Consider the following 26,840-nt stretch of genomic DNA (forward strand, 5'->3'; position numbering starts at 1 on the left):
TAAACGTATCCCTCTTTTTCTCCACTTCTTTTGGGACTCCTTTCAAAAGAATGTTATTACAGTTTATGGAGTTGCTGGTTTCCCTAAGTTTGTGATGCAATATTTTAATTTTTGTCTTCCTTCCAGCTTCATTTCCCCCATAATTTTATCTTCTATGTGCCTTCCTCATTCATCTGCTTCTTTCAGCCTTGAGGTCATTATATCCAATCAGTTTCACATCTCGGTTACAACATTTAAAATTTCATCCTGACTAGGTTTTAGGTCTTTTCTGTTTGCAGTAAGGGTATCCCTCATGTCTCATATATTTTTCTCAAGCACAGCTGGTATCCTTATGATACTTTTTAAAATCCTGTTTCATTATAAGAGTTTTTAGAAATTCTGTTTGAAACATATTATTTATATGTGTTTTAATTATATCCCTCACAATGACCTTTTATCGTTTTTTCTTTTAGGATGAATTCCTCAATCATGTTGTTGTCTATGTCTCTGCCTTCTTAAATGTTTAGAAAATCCTGTTGTTTTTCTGCTTCTAGGGTAGTATCTTTATTTATTTATTTATTTATTTATTTTTTTTCAACGTTTATTTATTTTTGGGACAGAGAGAGACAGAGCATGAACGGGGGAGGGGCAGAGAGAGAGGGAGACACAGAATCGGAAACAGGCTCCAGACTCCGAGCCATCAGCCCAGAGCCTGACGCGGGGCTCGAACTCACGGACCGCAAGATCGTGACCTGGCTGAAGTCGGACGCTTAACCGACTGCGCCACCCAGGCGCCCCTAGGGTAGTATCTTTATTGAGAAGTGGTCACATACTGTCCAGGGCCTGACACTTCATGAAACACTTGTTTTATGTTCCGTGGCACTGTGCTGTCGTGTTTTGGCTGCTCTGTCCCTCAGGACAGTCCTCTGCAGAGTTTCTCCTTGCCTCCAGTGGGGAATGTTGGACCTTGTCCCCAGTGTTGTGAGTTTTAACTAGGTGAGTTTGGTCTGCTTGTTAAAAGAGGCTAATTCCTATCTCCCCTAGAGGTGAAGCTATTCCTCACTATACGGTCAGTTGACTTGGTGCCTGTGGGTGTATACGGTGGTCTTTGGAGGGAGGGGTGCAGTGGTGGTCTGGTTGCCAGGCACTCTTTCCTGGTAAGCAAGCACTTGATGGGAGCAGGAGTAGGCGAGGTTGGTGTTAGTGGCTCAGCTTCCACTGGGTATGCTGTGCTGCTGAGTGAAATCTGTCAATGTTGATTGGTGGGAGGAAATATTGGCGTCAGCTCCCTCTCTAGTCCCTGGAGTTGGAGTTCCCAGTCTCCCCTGTTCAGGAAGCCCTCACACAGAGAGAACACTTGTGGGTCCCAGGCTTCTGTCAGAATTGCTTTCACCCTGTCTGTGTCCAAGCCACTGGCCCATCTGGTGGCACAGGGTGGCACAGGGTGGCACAGCCCTCGTGGCACAGGGCTCTTACATTTTATCTCAGGAGCTCTAGCTGGGTTTGAAAACTCCAAATTGTGTGAACTCAATATGTCAGGGACCCCACTGATCCTCTGGGAGAGGGTATTGATGTGCTCTGCCTGGTTTACCCCAGAGCTGGTTTACCCCAGAAGATCAGTTGCATGAACACTAGGGGCTTGGAGTTCATGGTGAAGAACAACAAGAAGGCAGTGTCCAGCTAGCTGCTCTCAGAAGAGGCTCCTATGCTAATGATCAGGGAATTTTAATGGTGCCTGTCAGCTCTCCTGTCCTATGAGAGGCAATGCCCCATCTCCCAAACGCACTCCAAGAAGGGAATTGTCTCTCCCGATGCGACCCAGGGGATACTCAGACTACAGTTCCCCTTATGGGCCTCTCCCCTCCTTCACAGGAGCACTGCTATGCCCACCAGGCTCCACCCCAATGATGGAATCGACTTAAATCTTCAGTCTATGAGCTCCACATTTACAGGAGGTTGACTTGTCATGATTAACTTCATGGGTTATCTTGACTGTGTCATGGGTGCCCAGATTCACCACTGTTTCTGTGGATGTCTGTGATGTGTTCCAGAAGAGAATGGGATTTCCATCCATGGTTTCTGTCTGCCTGGGCACCACCCATTCCATTAAGGTTGTGAATAGAATCTGATGCAGATGGAGGAAGAATTCCCTCATTTTTACTTCCCATGGGCTTGTTTGAACTGGAATATTGGTCTCCTCTGGCCCTTTTTCTGAGAGTTACATCATCAGCTTTCCACGTTCTGAGATTAGACACTAGTTCAGAATCAGACAAGAATTACATCACTGGTTTTCCTGGGTCTTCAGCTTGTGACAGTAGATCATGGGACTTCTCAACCTCTTTTGTCATGGAAACTAATGTGCTTTGGGTTCTTTTGCTCAAGGGAATCCTGACTAATACATGGAGATGACTTATCTCTCGTTTAGAGGAATTGAATAAAGCTGCAGCTCACTTAAAATCCTGAGTTGCAAGTGCCAGGAGGGAAGTGTGACGTTGTTTGACTGGGTCCAGGGCTGGGTGAGGATAAGGAGGAGCTGTGGGATCCTGTGGTCCTGGCTGCACAGGGGTGCATCTGGGACTCGTGTAACGGTTCAGCTGTTGTGCCTCAGGAAATGTGTAATTCACTCATGTTGTTGGACCAGAGTAAGCAAGGGCAAACAACTGTGTCTTTGTGCATGCTAGTGTAGTTTTCCTATGACAACACAGTTGCTAATTCAGACGTTAATAGGTAAACACAGAATCATAAAACCAGGGAGGCTCCCTGGGGAAACTGCTGTGTGGAGAGGAAGTCCCAGACCCTGACAGGAAACCTGCCTGTAACCTCCATATGCACCTGCTCTTGGGCACTCAAAGCAGAATTGTGCATAGTGTGCATCCCCCTGGTGGTGCTGATCCCCTCCTGCAGGGAGGTTTGTGTCTGGGCTCCTAGTGAGGTCCCCTCACCGTGTCTCTCGCACAGTAATACGTGGCCGTGTCCTCGGTCTTCAGGTTGTTCATCTGCAGATACAGCGTGTTCTTGGAGTTGTCTCTGGAGATGGTGAATCGGCCCTTCACAGAGTCTGCCTAGTTTGTGCTACTTCCACTACCACTAATTTCTGCGACCCACTGCAGCCCCTTCCCTGGAGCCTGGCGGACCCAGCTCATCCAATAGCCATTGAAGGTGAATCCAGAGGCTACACAGGTGAGTCTCAGGGACCCCCCAGGCTTCACCAGGTCTCCCCCAGACTCCACCAGCTGCACGTCACACTGGACACCTACAGACACAAGACATCTTGGTCAGGAAACTGTCACACATCCACTGGTTCTCACTCATATCCACTCACATACTCAGTGTCTCCCGTTCACCATAAATTACCTTTTAAAAGAGCAACCAGGAAAACCCAGCCCAGAACAAACTCCATGGTTAGGTGTCTGTGTTCTTTCCTGGTCACAGAATGGGAACACCTGGGACTCCCGGGACTGGGGCTCCTCTCCCAGCTGCAGGGTCGGGGCTGGGCTGGGTTTATCATCATGGAGAGCGCCCTATTTGCATGTCCTCTGACATATATATCAAACTCCACACTTAGACTTGATTCTTTAAAAGTGAACGACAGGGTTAAGGACGCACTTCTACATTAGTTTGTGTGAATGGTTGTGTGACAATATGAAGAATTCTTTTTCTTTTTTTCACTTTTGGAGTTTTACCTTTATTAATGGAGTTTTCGGCATAATGTTTAAGAAATTTTTACCTCAACGTCATGATCACTCAGTATTTTCTTTTTTTATATATATTATTTTTTATTATTTATTTATTTAGTTTTATTAATTAAAATTTATATCCAAATTAGCATATAGTGCAACAATGATTTCAGGATTAGATTCATTAGTTCCCCCTTACCAGTTTAGCCCATCCCCCTCCCAAAATCCTTCCAGCAACCCTCTGTTTGTTCTCCATATATGAGTGTCTTATGCTCTGTCCCCTCCATGCTTTTATATTATTTTTGTTTCCCATCCTTTATGTTTATCTGTTTTGTCTCTTAAAGTCCTCATATGAGTGATGTCATATGATTTTTTCTTTCTCTGACTAATTTCACTCAGCATAATACCCTCCAGTTCCATCCACGTAGTTGCAAATGGAAAGATTTCATTCTTTTTGATTGCCTAGTAAGACTCCATTGTATGTATATCTATACCATATCTTCTTTATCCATTCATCCATCGATGGACATTTGGGCTCTTTTCATATTTTGACTATTGTTGATAGTGCTGCTATAAACATGGGGGTGCATGTGTCCCTTCGAAACAGATCACCTGTGTCCCGTGTATAAATGCCTAGTAGTGCAATTGCTGGGTCATAAGGTAGTTATATTTTAGTTTTTTGACAAATCTCCATACAGCTTTCCAGAGTGGCTGCACCAGCTTGCATTCCCACCAACAATGCAAAAGAGATCCTCTCTCTGCATCCTTGCCAACATCTGTTGTTGCCTGAGTTGTTAATGTTAGCCATTCTGACAGGTGTCAGGTGGTATCTCATTAGGGTTTTGATTTGCATTTCCATGATGATGAGTGATGTGGAGAATTTTTTCATATGTTGGTTGGCCATCTGGATGTCTTCTTTGGAGATGTGTCTATTCATGTCTTTTGCCCATTTCTTCACTGGATTATTTGTGTTTTGGGTGTTGGATACTAGCCCTTTGGATTTTATAGGTTTTGGATACTAACCCGTTATCTGAGATGTCATTTGAAAATATCTTCTCCCATTCTGTCAGTTGAATTTTAATTTTGCTGATTGTTTGCCTTCACTGTGCAGAAGCTTTTTATTTTGATGAGGTCCCAGTCGTTCATTTTTGCTTTTGTTTCCCTTGCTTCTGGGGACGTGTTGAGTAGCATGTTGCTGTGGCCAAGATCAAAGATGTTTTTGCTTGTTTTCTCCTCGAGGATTTTGATGGTTTCCTGATTTAATTGAGGTCTTTCATCCATTTTGAGTGTATTTTGTGAATGGTGTAGGAAAGTGGTTCAGGTTCATTCTTCTGCATGTCGCTGTCCAGTTTTTCCAGCAACAGTTGCTGAAGAAACTTTTTTTATTCCATTGGTATTCTTTCCTGCTTTGTCAAAGATTACTTGGCCATATGTTTGTGGGTCCACTTCTGGGTTTTTTAATCTGTTCCATTGATCTGAGTGTCTGTTCTTGTTTTTGTTTTTAATTTTTTTTTGGCGTTTATTTATTACTTTTGAGAGACAAAGACAGAGCATGAGCGGGGGAGGGGAGAGAGAGAGGGAGGCAGAGAATTCCAAGTAGGCTCCAGGCTCTGAGCTGTCATCACATAGCCTGTTGCGGGACTCAAACTCATGGGCCACAAGATTGTGACCTGAGTCAAAGTCAGACGCTTAACTGACTGATCCACCCAGACGCCCCTGAGTGTCTGTTCTTGTGCCAGTACCATACTGTCTTGATCATTACAGCTTTGTAGTATAGCTTGAACTCTGGGATTATGATGTCTCCTGCTTTGGTTTTGTTTTTCAAGATCACTTTGGCTATTCGGGGTCTTTTCTCTTCCATACAAATTTTAGGATTATTTATCTAGCTCTGTGAAGAATGCTGGTGTCACTTCGATCGGGATTGCACTGATTATGTAGATTGTTTTGGGTACTATCGGCGTTTTAACAATATTTGTTCTTCCTATCCAGGAGCGTGGAATCTTTTTCCATATTTTGTCATCTTCAATTTCTTTCATTAGGTTTCTATCATTTTTAGTGTATAGAGTTTCGTCTCTTTGGTTAGATTTATTCCTAGGTATTTTATGGTTTTTGGTGCTACTGTAAATGGGATAGATTCCTTGTTTTCTTTTCTGTCACTTCATTGTGGGTATATAGGAATTCAACTGATTTCTCTGTGTTGATTTTGTATCCTGCCACTTTGCTGAAGTTATGAACCAATTCTAGCAGTTTTTTGGCGGAGTCTTTTGGGTTTTCCATATAGAGTATCATGTCATCTGTGAAGAGTGAAAGTTTGACCCCTTCCTGGCTGATTTGTATGCCTTTTGTTTCTTTGTGTTGTCTGCTTTCAGAGGCTAAGACTTCCAATAATCTGTTGAATAACAGTGGCAAGAGTGGACATCCCTGTCTTGTTCCTGACCTTAGGGAGACAGCTCTCAGTTTTTCCCCATTCAGGATGATATTAGCATTGGGTCTTTCATAGATGGCTTTTAGGATCTCGAGGTATGGTCCTTCTATCCCTACTTTCTTGAGGGTTTTTTATCAAGAAAGGATGTTTTATTTTGTCAAATGCTTTCTCTGAATCTGTGGAGAGGATCATATGGTTCCTGTCCTTTCTTTTATCGTTGTGATGAATCACGTTTATTGTTTTACAGATATTGAGCCAGCCCTGCATCCCAGGTATAAATCCCACTTGGTCGTGGTGATTAATTTTTTTAAATGTATTATTGTTTCTGGTTGGATAATTCTTGTTGAGGATTTTTGCATCCATATTCATCAGGGAAATTGGTCTATAGTTCTCCTTTTAAGTGAGGTCTCTGTCTGGTTTTAGAATCAAGGTAATGCTGGCTTCATAGAAAGAGTTTGGAAGTTTTCTTTCCATTTCTATTTTTTGGAACAGTTTCAAGAGAATAGGTGTTAACTCTTCCTTAAATGTTTGGTAGAATTCCCCTGGAAAGCTATCTGGTCCTGGACTGTTGTCTTTTGGCAGATTTTTGGTTACTAATTCGATTTCCTTACTGGTTATGGGTCTGTTCAAATTTTCTATTTCTTCCTGTTTCAGTTTTGGTAGTGTATATGTTTCTAGGAATCTGTCCCTTTCTTCCAGATTGCCCATTCTATTGGCATATAACTGTTCATAATATTTTCTTATTACTGTTTTTATTTCTGTTGTGTTGGTTGTGATCTCTCCTCTGTCATTCTTGATTTTATTTATTTGGGTCCTTTCCTTTTTCTTTTTGATCAATCTGGATAGTGGTTGATCAATTTTGTTAATTCTTTCCAAGAACCAGCTTTTAGTTTCATTGATCTGTTTTACTGTTTGTTTCTTCGGTTTCGATAACATTAATTTCTGCTCTAATCTTTATTATTCCCTGTCTTCTGCTGGTTTTGGGTTTTATTTGCTGTTCTTTTCCAGCTTCTTAAGGCATAAGGTTAGGTTGTGTATCTGAGATCTTTCTTCTTTCTTTAGGAAGGCCCGGAGTGCTATATACTTTCTTCTTATGGCCGCCTTTGCTGCATCCTAGAGATTTGCGTTGTTATGTTTTTCATTGACTTCCATATACTTTTCAATTTCCTCTTTAACTGTTTGGTTAGCCCTTTCATTCTTTAGTAGGATGTTCTTCAGTCTCCAAGTCTTTGTTACCTTTCCAAATTTTTTCTTGTGGTTGATTTCGAGTTCATGGCAATTGTGATCTGAAATTATGTATGGTAGGATCTCAATCTTTTTGTTCTTACTTAGGGCTGATTTGTGCCCCAGTATATGGTCTATTCTGGAGAACATTCCATGGGCACTGGAGAAGAATGCATATTCTGTTGCTTTAGGATGAAATGTTCTGAATATATCTGTTAAGTCCATCTGGTCGAGTGTGTCATTCAATGCTATTGTTTTCCTGTTGATTTTTTGATTAGATCATCTGTCCATTGCTGTGAGTGGGGTGTTGAAGTCTCCTACTATTAAGGTATTCTTATCAATGCGTTTCTTTATGTTTGTGATTAATTGATTTATATATTTGGGTGCTCTCACATTTGGCTCATAAATATTTACAGTTGTTAGGTCTTCTTGGTGGATAGACCCCTTGATTATGAACGATATAATGCCCTTCTGCATTTTTTGATACAGTCTTTATTTTAAAGTCTAGATTGTGTGATATCAGTATGGCTACTCCGGCTTTCTTTTGTTGACCATTAGCATGATAGATGGTTCTCATTCCCCTTATTTAAATCTGTAGGTGTCTTTAGGTCTAAAATGCGTCTCTTGTGAAAAGCATATAGATGGATCTTGTTTTCTTATTCATTCCATTACCCTATGTATTTTGATTGGAGAATTGAGTCCAATGACACTTAGAGTGAATACTGAAATATATGAGTCTATTGCCATTATGACACTTGTAGAGTTGGAGTTTCTGATGGTGTTCTCTGGTCTTTCTAATCTTTGTTACTTTTGGTATTTATTTATTTATATAGATATATTTTCATCTTATCTCCTCTCAGAGAGTCGCCCTTAAAATTTCCTGAAGAGCTGGTTTAGTGTTCACAATCTCCTTTAATTTTTGTTTGTATGGGGATCTTTTTATCTCTCCTTCTATTTTGAATGACAGCCTTGCTAGATACATAATTCATGGCTTCATATTTTTCTGATTCAGCACATTGAATATATCCCACCAGTCCTTCCTGACCTGCCAACTTTCTGTGGATAGGTCTGCTGCAAACCTGATCTGTCTTCCCTTGCTGGTTAGGGACTTTGTTTCCCTGTTGGTTTTATGATTCTCTTTGCCTGAGTACTTTGTCAATTTGACTATGATGTACCTTGTTGATGGTCAGTTTTTGTTGAATCTAATGGAGTCCTCTGTGCTTCATGGATTTTGATGTCTGTGTCTTTGCCCAAGTTAGGAAATTTTTCCTCTATGATTTACTCACCTAATCCTTCCACCCGTATTTCTCTATTCCACTTCTGGGACCCCTATGATTCTCATGTTTTTCCTTTTTAAGGAGTCACTGATTTCTCTAATTCTTAAATCGTGCTCTTTTGCCTTAATCTCCCTCTTTTTTTCTGCTTCATTATTCTCTATAACTTTGTCCTCTATATCGCTGATTGCCTATTCTGCCTCATCCATCCGTGCCACCGCTGCATCCATCTGTGATTGCAGCTCAGTTATAGCATTTTAAATTTCATTCTCTCTATTTTTTACTTCTTGTATCTCTATAGAAAGTGATTCTAATCTATTTTTTACTCCAGCTAGTATTCTTATTATTTTGATTCTAAATTGTGGTTCTGACATCTTGCTTGTATCTGTGTTGGTTAAATCCCTGGCCGTCATTTGTTCGTGATCTTTTTTTGGGGGGTGAATTCCTTCGTTTTGTCATTTTGAAGGGAGAAAAGGAATTATTGAGGTCGCAAAATTGAAAAAAAGATAAAATTACAAAAATATTAAAATTAAAAATTAAACACACACACACACACAAATCGAATAGATGATGCTAGATTGCTAGATCCTATGTGTTTTTTGGTTTTGGTGTTGAAAGTGTTTTGACAGATAGGAGAGAAAAAGGGAGGGGAGAAAAAAAAGGACATCATTTGATCATTTGAAACAATGAATACACTGAAGTAGACTAAAATGAGATGATGGGAGTAAATAGAGTTTGAAAAAATTTACACAAAATTTAAAAATATAGTAGAAAAAAGGAAAGAAAAATATTTTTAATAAAAATTAAAAATAAATGTCATTTTTTTCTTTTTCTGTATTCAAGAAAAAAGAAAGGAAATGAAAAAGAGAAAAAAGATTTAAAAAAAGGAGACAAAGGAAATCGTTTGAAAATTCAAGAAAGTGAATACATTGTAGTAGACTAAAACAAAATGATGGTAGTAAAAGAGAACTTGAAAAAATTTACAAAAAGCATACAATATAGTAGGAAATTTGAATAAAAATATTTTTAATAGAAATTGAAGTAAAATGAAGTTTTTCTCTTTCTGCATTCAAGAAAAACTACAGAAACGAAGAAGAGAAAAAAATAAAAAAATTAAAAGAAAACTGTTTTGAAATTTGAAAAGGGGAATACACTGAAGTAGACTAAAATAAAATCATGGAAGTAAAATACAATTTGAAAAAATTACACAAATGTAAAATATATAGTAATAAAATAAGAGAAAAATATTTTAATAAAAATTGTTAATAAAAATGAATTTTTTCTCTTTCTGCATTCAAGAAAAAGGAAAATAAAGAAAGAAAATGGAGTAGATGAACCTGCTAACAGATTGGAGTAGGACTGAAATTACTTTGTTATACCCTAGATGTAGCGCTTTATAGTCCATAAACTAAGCTGGCAGTGAGGCTTGTGTTCCTGAAGAGCCCAGTTGGCCCAGTTGGGAGGGGCTCAGTGTAATGGCTCCACTATCCACTAGATGGCGCTTCTAGCCTCCTGGGGTGGATTGTTGCGGTGCTTGTAGGTGCATATGCGCCTGCAAGGGAGAGGTGAAAATGCTGCCACCCAGCTATCCAGTCTGTTCTCCTGGATCAGCAATTGCACACCCATCCTCTGTCTTCAGCTCTCTTCCACTCCCTGCTCCTTCACATTCCGTGTCCAGGTCCCAGGCCACACCTCTCTCCCATGTTTTGTCTCAAATGTGGCTGTTTCCGTAGCCCCTTACTCCCAAAGGACTGTGGATTGACCTGTTCTGCCACTCTGTGGGAGGGTCTCACGGAGCAATGGACGAATGAGCAGTGGCCAAATATTGGCTGCACACAGGAATGTTTGCTGAACCCTGCTGCTGCCAGTGCCCTGAGACTGTGGCCAGGTGCCAGCCTGCCCAAGAAAAAGTTCGTGAGAGAGTGTAGCAGCAGCGTTTCAGGGAATATGGAAAATCACACCACATGTCTGGCACCAGGCTTCACCCTAAATGACCTTGTTCCAGCACCAGCAAATGTGGCCGTTTTCTGGGGTCTTCTGGGACCAGGTGGCTTCCACAGTCTCTACAGAATGTCATACTAGCAGTGGAACCGCTTTTCCCTGTGTGGCTCAAGAACCTCGTGAATCCCACTCTGTTCCTGGGAATTCACCTTTCCCAGCAGAGCACCACCATGTATGGAGCTGCAGAGTTGCAGCCTTTGCACTCCCCTTGTTTACAGTCTTAATGGAATTTAAATCCTCTCCTTTCTCCTTTCTCCCTTTTTAGTTTAGTCCCTGTGGCTGTTTCCAATTTTCCACTTTCTCTCCAGCTGCTTTTGGGGAGGGGTGCTTTTCCCGTATTCTCCCCCATTCCCCAGTCTCCGTCCTCTCTCTGCCCGCAAAAGCACCTCCCTTGCTGTGGCTTCCCGCTCCCCAAGGCCACCTCTTCATGCCACGTATTTGCTGAATTCTGTGGTTCAGGTTGTGCAGATTGTTGTGTTAATCCTCAATCAGTTTTCTAGGTGTGTAGGATGGTTTAGTGTTGGTCTGGCTGTATTTCATGGATGCGAGACACACAAAATCTTCCATGCTGTTCCGCCATCTTGTCTCGTCCCCCAGTGACTGCCTAATTTTCATTTGAGCATTTGAGGATGTCATGCCACTCCCTTCTTGCCTGCAGTTTTCTGTGGACAGTTCTGCCATAATCTTTTTTTATCTTCCCATATTCTTTAGCGAACTCTTCTGTCTTCATGCTTACAGGATTTTTTTTTTATTTGTGTATTTTGTGAACTTTACTATCTTATGTCTCAGAGTTGGCCTGATTTTTTTTTTATTTTAATGGGAGTTCTCTGTGACTCATAGATGTGGACGTCTGATTCCTTCACCATTTAGTAGAAATTTTCCATTTAATGCACTCAGATAAAACTTCTCCCTTTTTTTCTCCCTCTTTTCTTCTGGGACTCCATTGAAAACAATTTTATTACACTTTATGGAGTTGCTGCATTCCCTCAGTATACGTTTGTGATGCAATATGTTAATTTTCCTCTTGTTTCCTGCTTCATTACTCACATCATTTTATCTTCTATGTCACTTACTCATTCATCTGATTCTTTCTGACTTGAGTTCATTATATCCAATCATTTTCACAGCTCAGTTACAGCATTTTAAAAATTTCAGCAACACTGTGTTTTAGGTCTTTTCTATCTGCAGTCAGGGTATCCTCATGTCTTCTAGGCTTTCCGCAAGTACAGCTAGTATCCTTATGATAGTTTTGAAAAGTTCTGTTTCCTTATGATAGGTTTTAAATTCTGTTTGAGGCATATTATTTACATGTGTTTTAATATTATCCCTGGTAATGTCCTTTTATCGTTTTCTCTTTTAGAATGAATTCCTCCATCATGGTGTATGTTTATGACTCTGCTTTCTTAAGTGTTTTAGGAAAATCCTGTTATGTTTTATGCTTCTAGAGTTGTGTCTTTATTGAGAAGTTTTACATACTGTTGTGGGCTTGACATTTCTGGGAGCATTTCTTGCATGTGCCATGTGCACTTTGCTGTCATGTATTGTCTGCTCTGTCCCTCAGGTCAGTCGTCTGCAGAGTTTCTCCTTGCCTCCAGTGAGGAGTTTTTCAACTTTGTCCATAGTGTTGAGTTTTAACTAGGTGAGTTTGGTGTGCTTAATAAAAGAGGCTAATTCATATCTTCCCTATAGGTGAAGCTATGCCTCACTATATGGTCAGTAGACTTGGTGCCTGTGTGGGTATATGGTGGTGTTTGGAAGGAGGGGCGCAATGCTGGTTTCGGTTTCAGGCACTCTTTCCCTAGTAAGGAAGCACCTAAGGAAGGCAAGGGGGGTATATCTTGGTGTCAGTGGCTCACATTCTACTGGGAGGTGCTGTGCTGCTCACTGAATTCTGTCCATGCTGATTGGTGGGAGGAAATATTGGCATTAGCTCCGTCTCTAATTCCTGGAGTTGGAGTTCCCAGCCTCCACTATTCAGGAAACCTTCACACAAAGAGAACAATCTGTACCTGTGGGTCCCAGGCTTCCTTCAGAACCCTGACTTCACCTTGTCTGTATCCGAAGCATTGCCCCACCTGGCAGCTCAGGCCTCTTATGTTTTATATCAGGAGCTCTAGCTGGGTTTGAATACACCAATTTTTATGAACTCAATATGACAGGGACCTCACTGATCCTCTGGGAGAGAGTCTCACTATGCTGTGGCTGGAGCTGGTTGTCCCAGAAGGTCAGTTGCATGAACACTAGCGCTTGGAGTTCATGGTGAAGAACAACAAGAAGGCAGCGTCCGTTTAGCTGCTCTCAGCAGAGGCGCCTATGCTAATAACCAGGAGAGTGCAATGGTGCCTGTCAGCCCTCCTGCCCCATGAAAGGCAATGCCCCATCTCCCAAATGCACTCCAAGAAGGTAACTGTCTCCGCCGATGTGACCCAGGGATCCTCAAACTGCAGCACTCCCTATAGACCTCAGGGCTGCTTCTCCCCAGGAGCACTTCTATGCCCACCAGGCCCCACCCTAGTGATGGCATGGACTTCTAAATCTTCAGTCTTTGAGTTCCACATTTACAAGAGTTTGACTTGTCATGATTACCTTTATGTGTCATCTTGACTGCGTCATGGGTGCCCAGTCTCCCCACTGTTTCTGTGGATGTCTGTGATGTGTTCCAGAAGAGACTGGAATTTCTATCCCTGGTTTCTGTCTGCCTGGGCATAACCCATTCCATTAAGGTTCTGAGTAGAACCCGATGCAGAAGGAGGAAGAATCCCCTCATTTTTACTTCCCATGTGCTTGTTTGAACTGGAACAGTGGTCTCCTCTGACCCTTGTTCTGAGAGTTACATCATCAGCTCTCCACATTCTGAGACTAGACTGTAGTTCAGAATTATACCGCTGGTTTTCCTATGTCTCCAGCATGTGAGAGTGGAACGTGGGGCTTATCAATGTATTTAGTCATGTAAACCAATGTGCTTTGGGCTCTGTGCCTCGGGAGAATTGTGACTAATACACGGAGATGAATTATCTCTTCTTAAGAGGAACTGAATAAAGCTGTAGCTCATTTAAAGTGCTGAGAAGAGCCAGGAGGGAAGTGTCACGTTGTTTGATTGGGACAAGAGCTGGGTGAGGATAAGGAGGAGCTGTGGGACCCTGTGGTCCTGGCTGCACAGGGAGTGCATCTGGGACTCCTCTAATGGTTCAGCTGTTGTGCCTCAGGAAATCTGCAATTCATTCACGTTGAGGGACGAGTAAGCAAGTGCAAACAACTGTGTCTTTGTGCATGCTAGTGTAGTTTTCCTATTACAGCAAAGTTTCTAAGTCAAGGAATGAACAGGAAAGTACAGAATCCTGTGTCCAGAGAGGCTCCCTGGAGAAACTGCTGTGTGGAGAGGAAGCCCCAGACCGTGACAGGAAACCTGCCTATAACCTCCATCTGCACCTGCTCCTGGGAACACAAAGCAGAATTGTGCATAGTGTGCGCCCCCTGGTGGTGCTGATCCCCTCCTGCAGGGAGGTTTGTGTCTGGGCTCCCAGTGGGGTCCCCTCTCTGTGTCTCTTGCACAGTAATATGTGGCCGTGTCTTTGGCCCTCAGGCTGTTCATCTGCAGATAGAGGGTGTTCTTGGTGTTGTCTCTGGAGATGGTGAATCGGCCCTTCACGGAGTCTGTGTAGTTTGTGCTACTTCCATCATCTGATATATGCGACCCACTGCAGCCCCTTCCCTAGAGCCTGGCGGACCCAGTTCATGCTGTTGCTACTGAAGGTGAATCCAGAGGCCACACAGGTGAGTCTCAGGGACCCTCCAGGCTTCACCAGGTCTCCCCCAGACTCCACCAGCTGCACGTCACACTGGACACCTGAAGACACAAGACATCTTGGTCAGGAAACTGTCACACATCCACTGGTTCTCACTCATATCCACTCACATACTCAGTGCCTCTCGTTCACCATGAATTACCTTTTAAAAGAGCAACCAGGAAAACCCAGCCCAGCACAAACTCCATGGTGAGGTGTCTGGGTTCTGTCCTGATCACAGAATGGGAACACCTGGAACTCCTGGGGCTGGGGTTCCTCTCCCAGCTGCAGGGTCTGGGATGGGCTGGTTTAATCAGCACAGAGAGGGCCCCATTTGCATGTGCTCTGATGTATATATCAAACTCCAGACTTAGATTTGATTCTTTATATTTTTTTATTTTTTATTTTTTTAAACATTTTATTTATTTTTGAGACAGAGAGAGAGAGAGAGCATGAACAGGGGAGGGTCAGAGAAAGAAGGAGACACAGAATCTGAAACAGGCTCCAGGCTCTGAGCTGTCAGCACAGAGCCCGACACGGGGCTCGAACCCACGGACCGCGAGATCATGACCTGAGCCAAAGTCGGACGTTTAACCAACTGAGCCACCCAGGCGCCCCTAGATTTGATTCTTTAAAAGTGAACGACAGGGTTAGGGACGCACTTCTACATTAGTTTGTGTGGATGGTGGTGGGACAATATGAAGAGTTCTTTTTTTTTCTCAGTTTTGGTGTTTTACCTTTATTAATGGAGCTTTCTGCATAATTTTTAAGAAAATTTTACCTCAACATCATGATCACCTATTATTTTCTTTTTTAAAATATATTATTTTTTATTATTTATTTAGTTTTATTTTTTAAAATTTACATCCAAATTAGCATATAGTGCAACAATGATTTCAGGATTAGATTCCTTAGTTCCCCTTACCAGTTTAGCCCATCCCCCTCCCACAACCCCTCCAGTAACCCTCTGTTTGTTCTCCATATATGAGTCTCTTTTGCTCTGTCCCCTCCATGTTTTTATATTTTTGTTTCCCTTCCCTTATGTTCATCTGGTTTTTTTCTATTAAAGTCCTCATATGAGTGAAGTCATATGATTTTTGTGTTTCTTTGACTGACTCATTTCAGTTAGCATAATACCCTCCAGTTCCATCCACATAGTGGCAAAGGGCAAGATTTCATTCTTTTTGATTGCCCAGTAAGACTCCATTGTGTGTGTGTGTGTGTGTGTGTGCCACATATTCATTATCCATTCATCCATCGATTGACATTTGGCCTCTTTCCATACTTTTGCTATTGTTGATAGTGCTGCTATAAACATGTGGGTGCATGTGTCCATTCAAAACAGAACACCTGTGTCCCATGGATAAATGCCTAGTAGTGCAACTGCTGGGTCCTAGGGAAGGTCTATTTTTAGTTTTTTGAGGAACCTTCATACAGTTTTCCAGAGTGGCTGCACCAGCTTGCATTCCCACCAGCAGAGCAAAAGAGATCCTCTGTCTCCGCATCCTCGCCAACATCTGCTGTGGCCTGAGTTGTTAATGGTAGCCATTCTGACAGGTGTAAGGTGGTATCTCATTGTGGTTTTGATTTGCCTTTCCGTGATGATGAGTGATGTGGACCATTTTTTCATGTGTCAGTTGGCCATCTGGATGTCTTCTTTGGAGAAGTGTCTATTCATGTCTTTTGCCCATTTCTTCACTGGATTATTTGTGTTTTGGGTGTTGAGTTTGATAAATTCTTTATAGATTTTGGATACTAACCCTTTATCTGAGATGTCATTTGAAAATATCTTCTCCCATTCTGTCAGTTGACTTTTAATTTTGCTGATTGTTGCCTTCACTATGCAGAAGCTTTTTATTTTGATGAGGTCCCAGTTGTTCATTTTTGCTTTTGTTTCCCTTGCTTCTGGGGATGTGTTGAATAGCAAGTTGCTGCGGCCAAGATCAAAGATGTTTTTGCCTGTTTTCTCCTCGAGGATTTTGATGGTTTCCTGACTTAATTGAGGTCTTTCATCCATTTTGAATTTATTTTGTGAATGGTGTAATAAAGTGGTCCAGGTTCATTCTTCTGCATGTCGCTGTCCAGTTTTCCCAGCAACACTTGCTGAAGAAACTTTTTTTATTCCATTGGATATTCTTTCCTGATTTGTCAAAGATTAGTTGGCCATATGTTTGTGGGTCCATTTCTGGATTTTGTATTCTGTTCCATTGATCTGAGTGTCTGTTCTTGTTTTTGTTTTTTAATTTTTTTTGGAGTTTATTTATTGCTTTTGAGAGACAGAGCCAGAGCATGAGTAGGGGAGGGTCAGAGAGAGAGGGAGACACAGAATTCCAAGCAGGCTCCAGGATCTGAGCTGTCAGAACATAGCCTGATGCAGGACTTGAACTCATGGGCCGCGAGATCCTGACTTGAGTCAAAGTCAGACGCTTAACTGACTGAATAACCCAGACACCCCTGAATGTCTGTTATTGTGCCAGTACCATACTGTCTTGATGATTACAGATTTTTAGTACAGCTTGAATTCTGGGATTGTGATGCCTCCTGCTTTGGTTTTGTTTTTCAAGATCGCCTTGGCTATTCAGTGTCTTTTCTGTTCCATACAAATATTAGGCTTATTTGTCTAGCTCTGTGAAGAATGCTGGTGTCACTTTGATAGGGGTTGCATTGAATATGTAGATTGCTTTTGGTACTGTAGGCATTTTAACAATATTTGTTCTCCTATCCAGGAGCATGGAATCTTTTTCCATATTTTGTCATCTTCAGTTTCTTTCATAAGGTTTCTATTATTTTCAGTGTATAGAGTTTTCTTCTCTTGGTTAGATTTATTCCTAGGTATGTTATGGTTTTTGGTGCTACTGTAAATGGGATAGATTCCTTGTTTTCTGTCGCTTCATTGTTGGTGTATAGGAATGTAACTGATTTCTCTGCATTGATTTTATATCCTGCCACTTTGCTGATTTCATGAATCAATTCTACCAGTTTTTGGTAGAGTCTTTTGGGTTTTTCATATACAGTATCACGTCATCTGTGAAGAGTGAAATTTTGATCTTCTCCTGGCCATTTTGGATAACTTTTATTTCTTTGTGTTGTCTGATTGCAGAGGCTAAGACTTCCAATACTATGTTGAATAACAGTGGCGAGAGTGAACATCCCTGTCTTGTTCCTGATCTTAGGGGGAAAGCTCTCAGTTTTTCCCCATTGAGGGTGATATTCACATTGGGTCATTCATATATGGCCTTTATGATCTTGAGGTATGCTCGTAGGCATCCCTACTTTCTTGAGTTTGTTTGTTTGTTTGTTTGTTTGTTTTATCAAGAAAGGATGTTTTATTTTGTCAAGTGGTTTCTCTGCATCTATGGACAGGATCATATGGTTCCTGTCCTTTCTTTTATCGATGTGATGAATCACGTTAATTGTTTCCCAAATACTGAAACAGCCTTGCATCCCAGGTATAAATCCCACTTGGTCGTGGTGAATAATTTTTTAAATGTATTATTGTTTCTGGTTGGCTAATATCTTGTTGAGGATATTTGCATCCATATTCATCAGGGAAATTGGTCTGTAGTTCTCCTTTTTAGTGTGGTCTCTGTCTGCTTTTGGAATGAAGGTAATGCTGGCTTCATAGAAAGGGTTTGGAAGTTTTCCTTCCATTTCTATTTTTTGGAACAGTTTCAAGAGAATAGGTGTTAAATCTTCCTTAAATGTTTGGTAGAATTCCCCCTGGAAAGCCATCTGGTCCTGGACTGTTGTCTTTTGGCAGATTTTTGATTACTAATTCGATTTCCTTACTAGTTATGAGTCTGTTCAAATTTTCTATTTCTTCCTGTTTCAGTTTTTATAGTGTATATGTTTCTGGGAATGTGTCCATTTCTTCCAAATTACCCATTTTATTAGCATATAATTGCTCATAATATTCTCTTATTACTGTTTTACTTCTGTTGTGTTGGTTGTGATGTCTCCCTGTCATTCTTGATTTTATTTATTTGGTTCCTTTCCATTTTCTTTTTGATCAAACTGGATAGAGGTTTATCAATTTTTTTAATTCTTTCAAAGAACCAGCTTTTAGTTTCATTGATATTCTACTGTTTTTTGGTTTCAATAGCACTAATTTCTGCTCTAATCTTTTTAAACCCTGTCTTCTGCTGGTTTTGGGTTTGCTGTTCTTTTCCAGCTCCTTAAGGTGTAAGGTTAGGTTGTGTATCTGAGATCTTTCTTCCTTCTTTAGGAAGGCCCGGATTGCTATATACTTTCTTCTTATGGCCACCTTTGCTGCATCCTAGAGGTTTGCGTTGTGGTGTTATGTTTTTCTTTGACTTCCATATACTTTTCAATTTCCTCTTAACTGTTTGGTTAGCCCATTCATTCTTTAGTAGGATGTTCTTCAGTCTCCAAGTCTTTGTTAACTTTCCAAATTTTTTCTTGTGGTTGATTTCGAGTTCATGGCATTGTGGTCCGAAAATATGCATGGTATGATCTCGATCTTTTGGTACTTACTTAGGGCTGATTTGTGCCCCAGTATATGGTCTATTCTGGAGAACGTTTCATGCGCACTGGAGACGAATTCATACTCTGTTGCTTTAGGATGAAATGTTCTCAATATATCTGTTAAGTCCATCTGGACAGGTTGTCATTCAACGCTATTTTTTTCTTGTTGATTTTTTGATTAGATGATCTGTCCATTGCTGTGAGTGGGGTGTTGAAGTCTCCTACTATTATGGTATTCTTATCGATGAGTTTCTTTATGTTTGTGATTAATTGATTTCTATATTTGGGTGCTCTCACACTTGGCGCATAAATGTTTACAATTGTTAGGTATTCTTGGTGGATAGACCCCTTGATTATGAATGATATAATGTCCTTCTGCATCTCTTGATATAGTCCTTATTTTAAAATCTAGATTGTCTGGTATTAGTATGGCTACTCTGGCTTTCTTTTGTTAACCATTAGCATGATAGATGGTTCTCCATCTCCTTATTTTCCATCTGGAGGTGTCTCTAGGTCTAAAGTGCGTCTCTTGTGAAAAGCATATAGATGGATCTTGTTTTCTTCTCCATTGTGTTACCCTATGTATTTTGATTAGAGCATTGAATCCATTGACGCTTAGAGTGAATACTGAAACATATGAGTTATTACCATTATGCTGCTTGTAGAGTTGGAGTTTCTGGTGGTATTCTCTGGTCTTTCTAATCTTTGTTGCTTTTGGTATTTATTTATTTACATAGATATATTTTCACCTTTCCTCTCTCAGAGAGTTGCCCTTAAAATTTCTTGCAGGGCTGGTTTAGTGCTCACAATCTCCTTTAATTTTTTATTGTATGGGGATTTTTTATCTCTCCTTCTATTTTGAATGACAGCATTGCTGGATACAGAATTCTTGGCTGCGTATTTATCTGATTCAGCACAGTGAATATACACCGCCACTCATTTCTGCCTTGCCAACTTTCTGTGGATGGGCCTGCTGCAATTCTGATCTGTCTGTCTTGCAGGTTATGGACTTTGTTTCCCTGTTGGTTTTATGATTCTCTCCTTGCCTGAGTACTTTGTCAATTTGATTATGATATTCCTTGTTGATCATCTGTTTTTGTTTAATCTAATGGTGGTCCTCTGTTCTTCATGGATTTTTATGTCTGTGTCTTTGCCCAGGTTAGGAAAGTTTCCCGCTATGATTTGCTCACATAACACTTCTACCCCTATTTCTCTCTTCCACTTCTGGGCCCCCCATGATTCTCATGTTGTTCCTTTTTAATGAGTCACTGATTTCTCTAATTCTTAAATCATGCTCTTTTGGCTTAATCTCCTCTTTTTTTTCTGCTTCATTATTCTCCATAAGTTTTTCCTCTATATTGCTGATTCTCTGTTTTGCCTCATCCATCTTTGACGCGGCTGCATCCATCCATGATTTCAGGCCAGTTATAGCATTTTTAATTTAATTCTGGCTATTTTTTACTTCTTTTATCTCTGCAGAAAGGGATTTTAATCTATTTTTGACTCCAGCCAGTATTCTTATTAACGTGATTCTAAATTCTGGTTCAGACATCTTGCTTGTATCTGTGTTGGTTAAATCCCTGGCTGTCGTTTCTTCGTGGTCTTTCTTTTGGGGTGAATTCCTTCGTTTTGTCATTTTGAAGGGAGAAAAGGAATTAATGAGGTCACAAAATTGAAAAAAGATAAAATTACAAAACTATTAAAATTAAAAATTAAACACACTCACACACAAATCGAATAGATGATGCTAGACCCTAGGTGTGTTTCGGTCTGTGTGTTGAAAGTGGTTTGACATATTACAGAAAAAAAGGTGAGGGGGAGAAAAAAAGGACATCATTTGATAATTTGAAAAAATAATGAATTCACTGAAGTATACTGAAATGAGATGATGGGGTAAAATTGAGTTTGAAAAAATATATACAAAATTAAAGAATATAGTAGAAAAAATAAAGAAAAAATATTTTCAATAAAAATTAAAAATAAATGTGATTTTTTTTCATTTTCTGTATTCATGAAAAAAGAAAAAACAAAAAAGAAAAAAGAAAAAAAAGAAAAAATAGGAAATCATTTGAAATTTCAAGAAAGTGAACACACTGTAGTAGACTAAAACAAATTGATGGAAGTAAAATAGAATTTGAAAAAATTTACATGAAAGCAAACAATATAGTAAACAATTAAAAATATTTTTAATAGAAATTGAAAGTAAAATGAAGTTTTTCTCTTTCTGCATTCAAGAAAACAGAAACGAAGAAGAGAAGAAAAGAAAAAGAAAAAAATAAAAAGGAAACTTTGGAAATTTGAAAAGGGGAATACACTGAAGTAGACTAAAATGAAATGATGGAAGTAAAATAGAATTGGAAAAATGCACAAATGTAAAAAATATAGTAATAAAAATTAAAGAAAAATGTTTTTAATAAAAATTGATAATAAAAATGAATTTTTTCTCTTTCTGCATTGAAGAAAAAAAGAAGTGTAAAAGAGAAAAAGAAAAAAAAGAAAGAAACGACTAGATGAACCTGCTAACAGATTAAAGTAGACTGAAATTAGTTCGTTATCCCCTAGATGTCAGTCTATATAACTCTTCAGAGTCCATGAACTAAGCCCACAGTGACACTTGCATTCCTGAAGAACCAAGTTGGCCCAGTTGGTCAGGGCTCAGTGTAATGGCTCTGCTATCCAGTAGATGGTGCTGCTAGCCTCCTGGGTTGGATTTTTGCGTGCTTGTAGGTGCTAATGCACATGCGCAGGAGAGGTGAAAATGGCGCCACCCAGCTACCCAGTCTGTTCTCCCAGATCAGCAATCATGCATCCGTCCTCTGTCTTCAACTCTTGTCCACTCCCCGCTCCTTCACTCTCCATGTCCAGGCCCCAGGCCGCACCTCTTTCCCAAGTTTTGTCTCAGATGCGACTGTTTTCCCCAGCCCTTTATATCCAAAAGACTGTGGCTTTGACCCCTTCTGCCCCTCTGTGGGAGGGTCTCACCGAGCAGTGGCTGAATGAGCAATGGCCGAATATCGGCTGCACCCAGGAACGCTTGCTGGATCCTGCTGCTGCTGGTGCCCCAAGACTGTGGGCAGGTGCCAGCCGGCCCAAGAAAAAGTTCATGAGACAGTGTAGCAGCAGCGTTTCAGGAATTATGGAAAATCACAATACACATCTGGCAGCAGGCTTCACCCTAAACGACCTTGTTCCAGCACCAGCAAATGTGGCCATTTTCTTGGGTCTTCTGGGATCAGGTGGCTTCAACAATCTCTACAGAATGTCCTATCAGCAGTGGAACCACTTTTCCCCATGTGGCTCAAGAACCTCCCAGACCCCACTCTGTTCCTGGGGATTCACCTTTCCCAGCAGAGCACCGCCAGGTATCGAGCTGCGGAGTTGCAGCCTTTGCACTCCCCTTGTTTACAGTCTTAATGGAATTTAAATCCTCTCCTTTCTCCTTTCTCCCTTTTTAGTTTAGTCCCTGTGGCTATTTCCAATTTTCCACTTTCTCTCCAGCTGCTTTTGGGGAGGGGTGCTTTTCCCGTATTCTCCCCCACTCCCCAGTCTCCGTCCTCTCTCTGCCCGCAAAAGCACCTCCCTTGCTGTGGCTTCCCGCTCCCCAAGGCCACCTCTTCACGCCACGTATTTGCTGAATTCTGTGGCTCAGGTTGTGCAGATTGTTGTGTTAATCCTCAATCAGTTTTCTAGGTGTGTAGGATGGTTTAGTGTTGGTCTGGCTGTATTTCATGGATGCGAGACACACAAAATCTTCCATGCTGTTCCGCCATCTTGTCTCGTTCCCCAGTGACTGCCTAATTTTCATTTGAGCATTTGAGGATGTCATGCCACTCCCTTCTTGCCTGCAGTTTTCTGTGGACAGTTCTGCCATAATCTTTTTTTATCTTCCCATATTCTTTAGCGAACTCTTCTGTCTTCATGCTTACAGGATTTTTTTTATTTGTGTATTTTGTGAACTTTACTATCTTATGTCTCAGAGTTGGCCTGATTTTTTTTTTTTTATTTTAATGGGAGTTCTCTGTGACTCATAGATGTGGACGTCTGATTCCTTCACCATTTAGTAGAAATTTTCCATTTAATGCACTCAGATAAAACTTCTCCCTTTTTTTCTCCCTCTTTTCTTCTGGGACTCCATTGAAAACAATTTTATTACACTTTATGGAGTTGCTGCATTCCCTCAGTATACGTTTGTGATGCAATATGTTAATTTTCCTCTTGTTTCCTACGTCATTACTCACATAATTTTATCTTCTAGTCACTTAATCATTTGATTCTTTCTGACTTGAGTTCATTATATCCAATCATTTTCACAGCTCAGTTACAGCATTAAAAGAATTTCAGCAACACTGTGTTTTAGGTCTTTTCTATCTGCAGTCAGGTTATCCTCATGTCTTCTACACTTTCCTCAAGTACAGCTAGTATCCTTATGATAGTTTTGAAAAGTTCTGTTTCCTTATGATAGGTTTTAAATTCTGTTTGAGGCATATTATTTATATGTGTTTTAATATTATCCCTGGCAATGTCCTTTTATCGTTTTCTCTTTTAGAATGAATTCCTCCATCTATGTGCATGTCTATGTCTCTGCTTTCTTAAGTTTGTAGGAAAATCCTGTTATGTTTTCTGTTTCTAGAGTAGTGTCTTTATTTAGAAGTGTTACATACTGTTGAGAACTTGATATTTCTGGAAGCATTTCTTGCATGTGCCATGTGCACTGTGCTGTCGTGTATTGTCTGCTCTGTCCCTCAGGTCAGTCGTCTGCAGAGTTTCTCCTTGCCTGCAGTGGGGAGGTTTTCAACTTTGTCCATAGTGTTATGGGTTTTATCTAGGTGAGTTTGGTCTGCTTATTAAAAGAGGCTAATTCATATCTTCCCTATAGGTGAAGCTATACCTCACTATATGGTCAGTAGGCTTAGTGCCTGTGCTGGTATATGGTGGTGTTTGGAAGGAGGGGCGCAATGCTGGCCTGGGTTCCAGGCACTCTTTCCCTAGTAAGGAAGCACCTAAGGAAGGCAAGGGGGGTATATCTTGGTGTCAGTGGCTCAGATTCTACTAGGAGGTGCTGTGCTGTTCACTGAATTCTGTCCATGCTGATTGATGGGAGGAAATATTGGCATCATCTCCCTCTCTAGTCCCTGGAGCTGTAGTTCCCAGCCTACCCTGTGCAGGAAGCCCTCACACAGAGAGAACAATCTGTGCTTGTGGGTCCCAGGCTTCCTTCACAACCCTGCCTTCATCCTGTCTGTGTCAAAACCATTGGCCCACCTGGCATCTCAGGGCTCTTATGTTTTATCTCAAGAGCTCTAGCTGGGTTTGAATACACCAAATTGTATGAATTCAGTATGACAGTGATCTCACTGATCCTCTGGGAGAGCATCTCGCTATGCTGTGGTTGGAGCTGGTTATCCCAGAAGGGCAGTTGCATGAACACTAGGGCTTGGAGTTCATGGTGAAGAACAATAAGAAGCAGCGTCCATTTAGCTGCTCTCAGCAGAGGCTCCTATGCTAATAACCAGGGCAGTGCAATGGTGCCTGTCAGCTCTCCTGCCCCATGAAAATGCACTCCAAGAAGGTAACTGTCTCACCCGATGTGACTCAGGGATCCTCAAACTGTAGCACTCCCTATGGGCCACGGGGCTGCTTCTCCCCAGGAGCACTGCTATGCCCACTAGGCTCCACCCCAGTGATGGCATGGACTTCTAAACCTTCAGTCTTTCAGCTCCGCATTTACAGAAGGTTGACTAGTCATGATTACCTTTATGTGTCATCCTGACTGTGTCATGGGTGCCCAGTTTCCCCACTGTTTCTGTGGATGTCTGTTAACTATTCCACAAGATTCTGGCATTTCTATCCATGGTTTCTGTCTGCCTCGGCATCACCCACTCTATTAAGGTTCTGAAGAAAATCTGATGCAGAGGGAGGAAGAATTCCCTCATTTTTACTTCCCATGTGCTTGTTTGAACTGGAACAGTGGTATCCTCTGGCCCTTTTTCTGAGAGTTACATCATCAGCTTTCCACGTTGTGAGACTAGAGAGTAGTTCAGAATTAGACGAGAATTACACCTCTGGTTTTCCTGGGTCTCCAGCATGTGAGAGTGGAAGGTGTGGCTTATCAATGTATTCAATCATGTAAACCAATGTGCTTTGGACCCTGTGCCTCGGGAGAATCCTAATAAATGGAGATGAATTATCTCTTCTTTAGAGGAATTGAATAAAGCTGTAGCTCATTTAAAGTCCTGAGTAGCAACAGCCAGGAGGGAAGTGTCATGTTGTTTTATTGGGACAATGGCTGGGTTTGGATAAGGAGGAGCTGTGGGATCCTGGGGTCCTGGCTGCATTGGGAGTGCATCTGGGAATCCTGTAAATGTTCAGCTGTTGTGCCTCAGGATATCTGTAATTCACTCATATTGAGGGACAGGAGTAAGCAATGCAAAGAACTGTGTCTTTTGTGCACGTTAGTGTAGTTTTCCTATGACAACAAGTATCTAATTTAGACAATTAATTGGTAAGCACAGAATCCTGTGTTCAGAGAGCCTCCCTGGGGAAACTGCTGTGTGGAGAGGAAGCCCCTGACCCTGACAGGAAACCTGCCTGTAACCTCCATCTGCACCTGTCTCTGGAAACACAAACCAGAATTGTGCATAGTGTTGCCCCCCTGGTGGTGCTGATCCCCTCCTGCAGGGAGGTTTGTGTCTGGGCTCCCAGTTGGGTCCCCTCTCTGTGTCTCTTGCACAGTAATATGTGGCCATGTCCTCGACCCTCAGGTTGTTCATCTGCAGATAGAGGGTGTTCTTGGCGTTGTCTCTGGAGATGGTGAATCGGCCCTTCATGGAGTCTGCATAGCTTGTGCTACTTCCGTCATATCTAATATATGCGACCCACTGCAGCCCCTTCCCTGGAGCCTGGCAGACTCAGTCCTTGCTGTTGATACTGAAGGTGAATCCAGAGGCTACACAGGTGAATATCGGGGACCCCCCCAGGCTTCACCAGGTCTCTCCCAGACTCTGCCAGCTGCATGTCACACGGGACACCTGCAGACACAAGACATCTTGGTCAGGAAACTGTCACACATCCACTGGTTCTCACCCATATCCACTCACATACTCAGTGTCTCTAACTCACCATTAATTACCTTTCAAAAGAGCAATGAGGAAAATCCAGCCAAGCACAAACTCCATGGTGAGGTGTCTGTGTTCTGTCCTGATCACAGAATGGGAACACCTGGGACCCCTGGAGCTGGGGCTCCTCTCCCAGCTTCAGGCTGCAGAGGACACTACAGAGGGCTACAGAGAGGGCACTATTTGCATGTCCTCTGACATATAAATCAAGATTCAGACTTAGATTTGATTCTTTAAAAGTGAACGACAGGGTTGGGGATGCATTTCTACATTAGTTTGTGTGGATGGTGCTGTGAAAATATGAATAATTTTAATTGGTGAGCACAGATATATTTGCAGGCACCTGTGCAGTTTTACATGTCCTTCATCAACATTGGTCATTTTCGCTCTACAATTATTTTACATCTTTTTTGATATTAATCCCAAATACTTTTTTTCTGTGAAATTTTCACTTCTATAATTTTGTTATTTGTTTTGCATGTATTTGCACGCTGGTATGTAGAATCACAGGTGGTTTATTTTTTATTTATTTTTGTTCATTATGTATCCTGCACTTTTCCTCATTTTTAAAAACTGGTTCTAATATTTTTTGTGGTATCTCTAGGCTTTTGTTATGTTTAAGATCATGTAATCTGCAAACAGGTAATTTTTCTTCCTTCTCACTGTTTTAAATGTCTTTTATTTCTTTTTATTGCCAAAGTTTGTGAGTACTTCTTCCAGTTGTAGGAGAAGAATGCTTTTCTCTTCTTCTGGGGTTTCACCTGGTGTAAGGATTCAATTGACATGAGACTGATCTAAAGGGGAGGATAAATTTCATTTTGCAAGTGCATGGCCTTCCTAATGATATGACACCCAGAGAATGTACAAAGCAGGTG

At 41.2% G+C, this 26,840-nt stretch overlaps 1 pseudogene; it reads right to left on the reverse strand.

The window, feature by feature from the left end:
- Positions 1-1,010: 1,010 nt before the first annotated feature.
- LOC123584406 lies at positions 1,011-26,060 on the reverse strand (annotated as a pseudogene).
- Positions 26,061-26,840: the final 780 nt, after the last annotated feature.

The sequence above is a fragment of the Leopardus geoffroyi genome, chromosome B3 (genome assembly GCF_018350155.1).
Source record: "Leopardus geoffroyi isolate Oge1 chromosome B3, O.geoffroyi_Oge1_pat1.0, whole genome shotgun sequence".
NCBI classification, from domain to species: Eukaryota; Metazoa; Chordata; class Mammalia; order Carnivora; family Felidae; genus Leopardus; species Leopardus geoffroyi.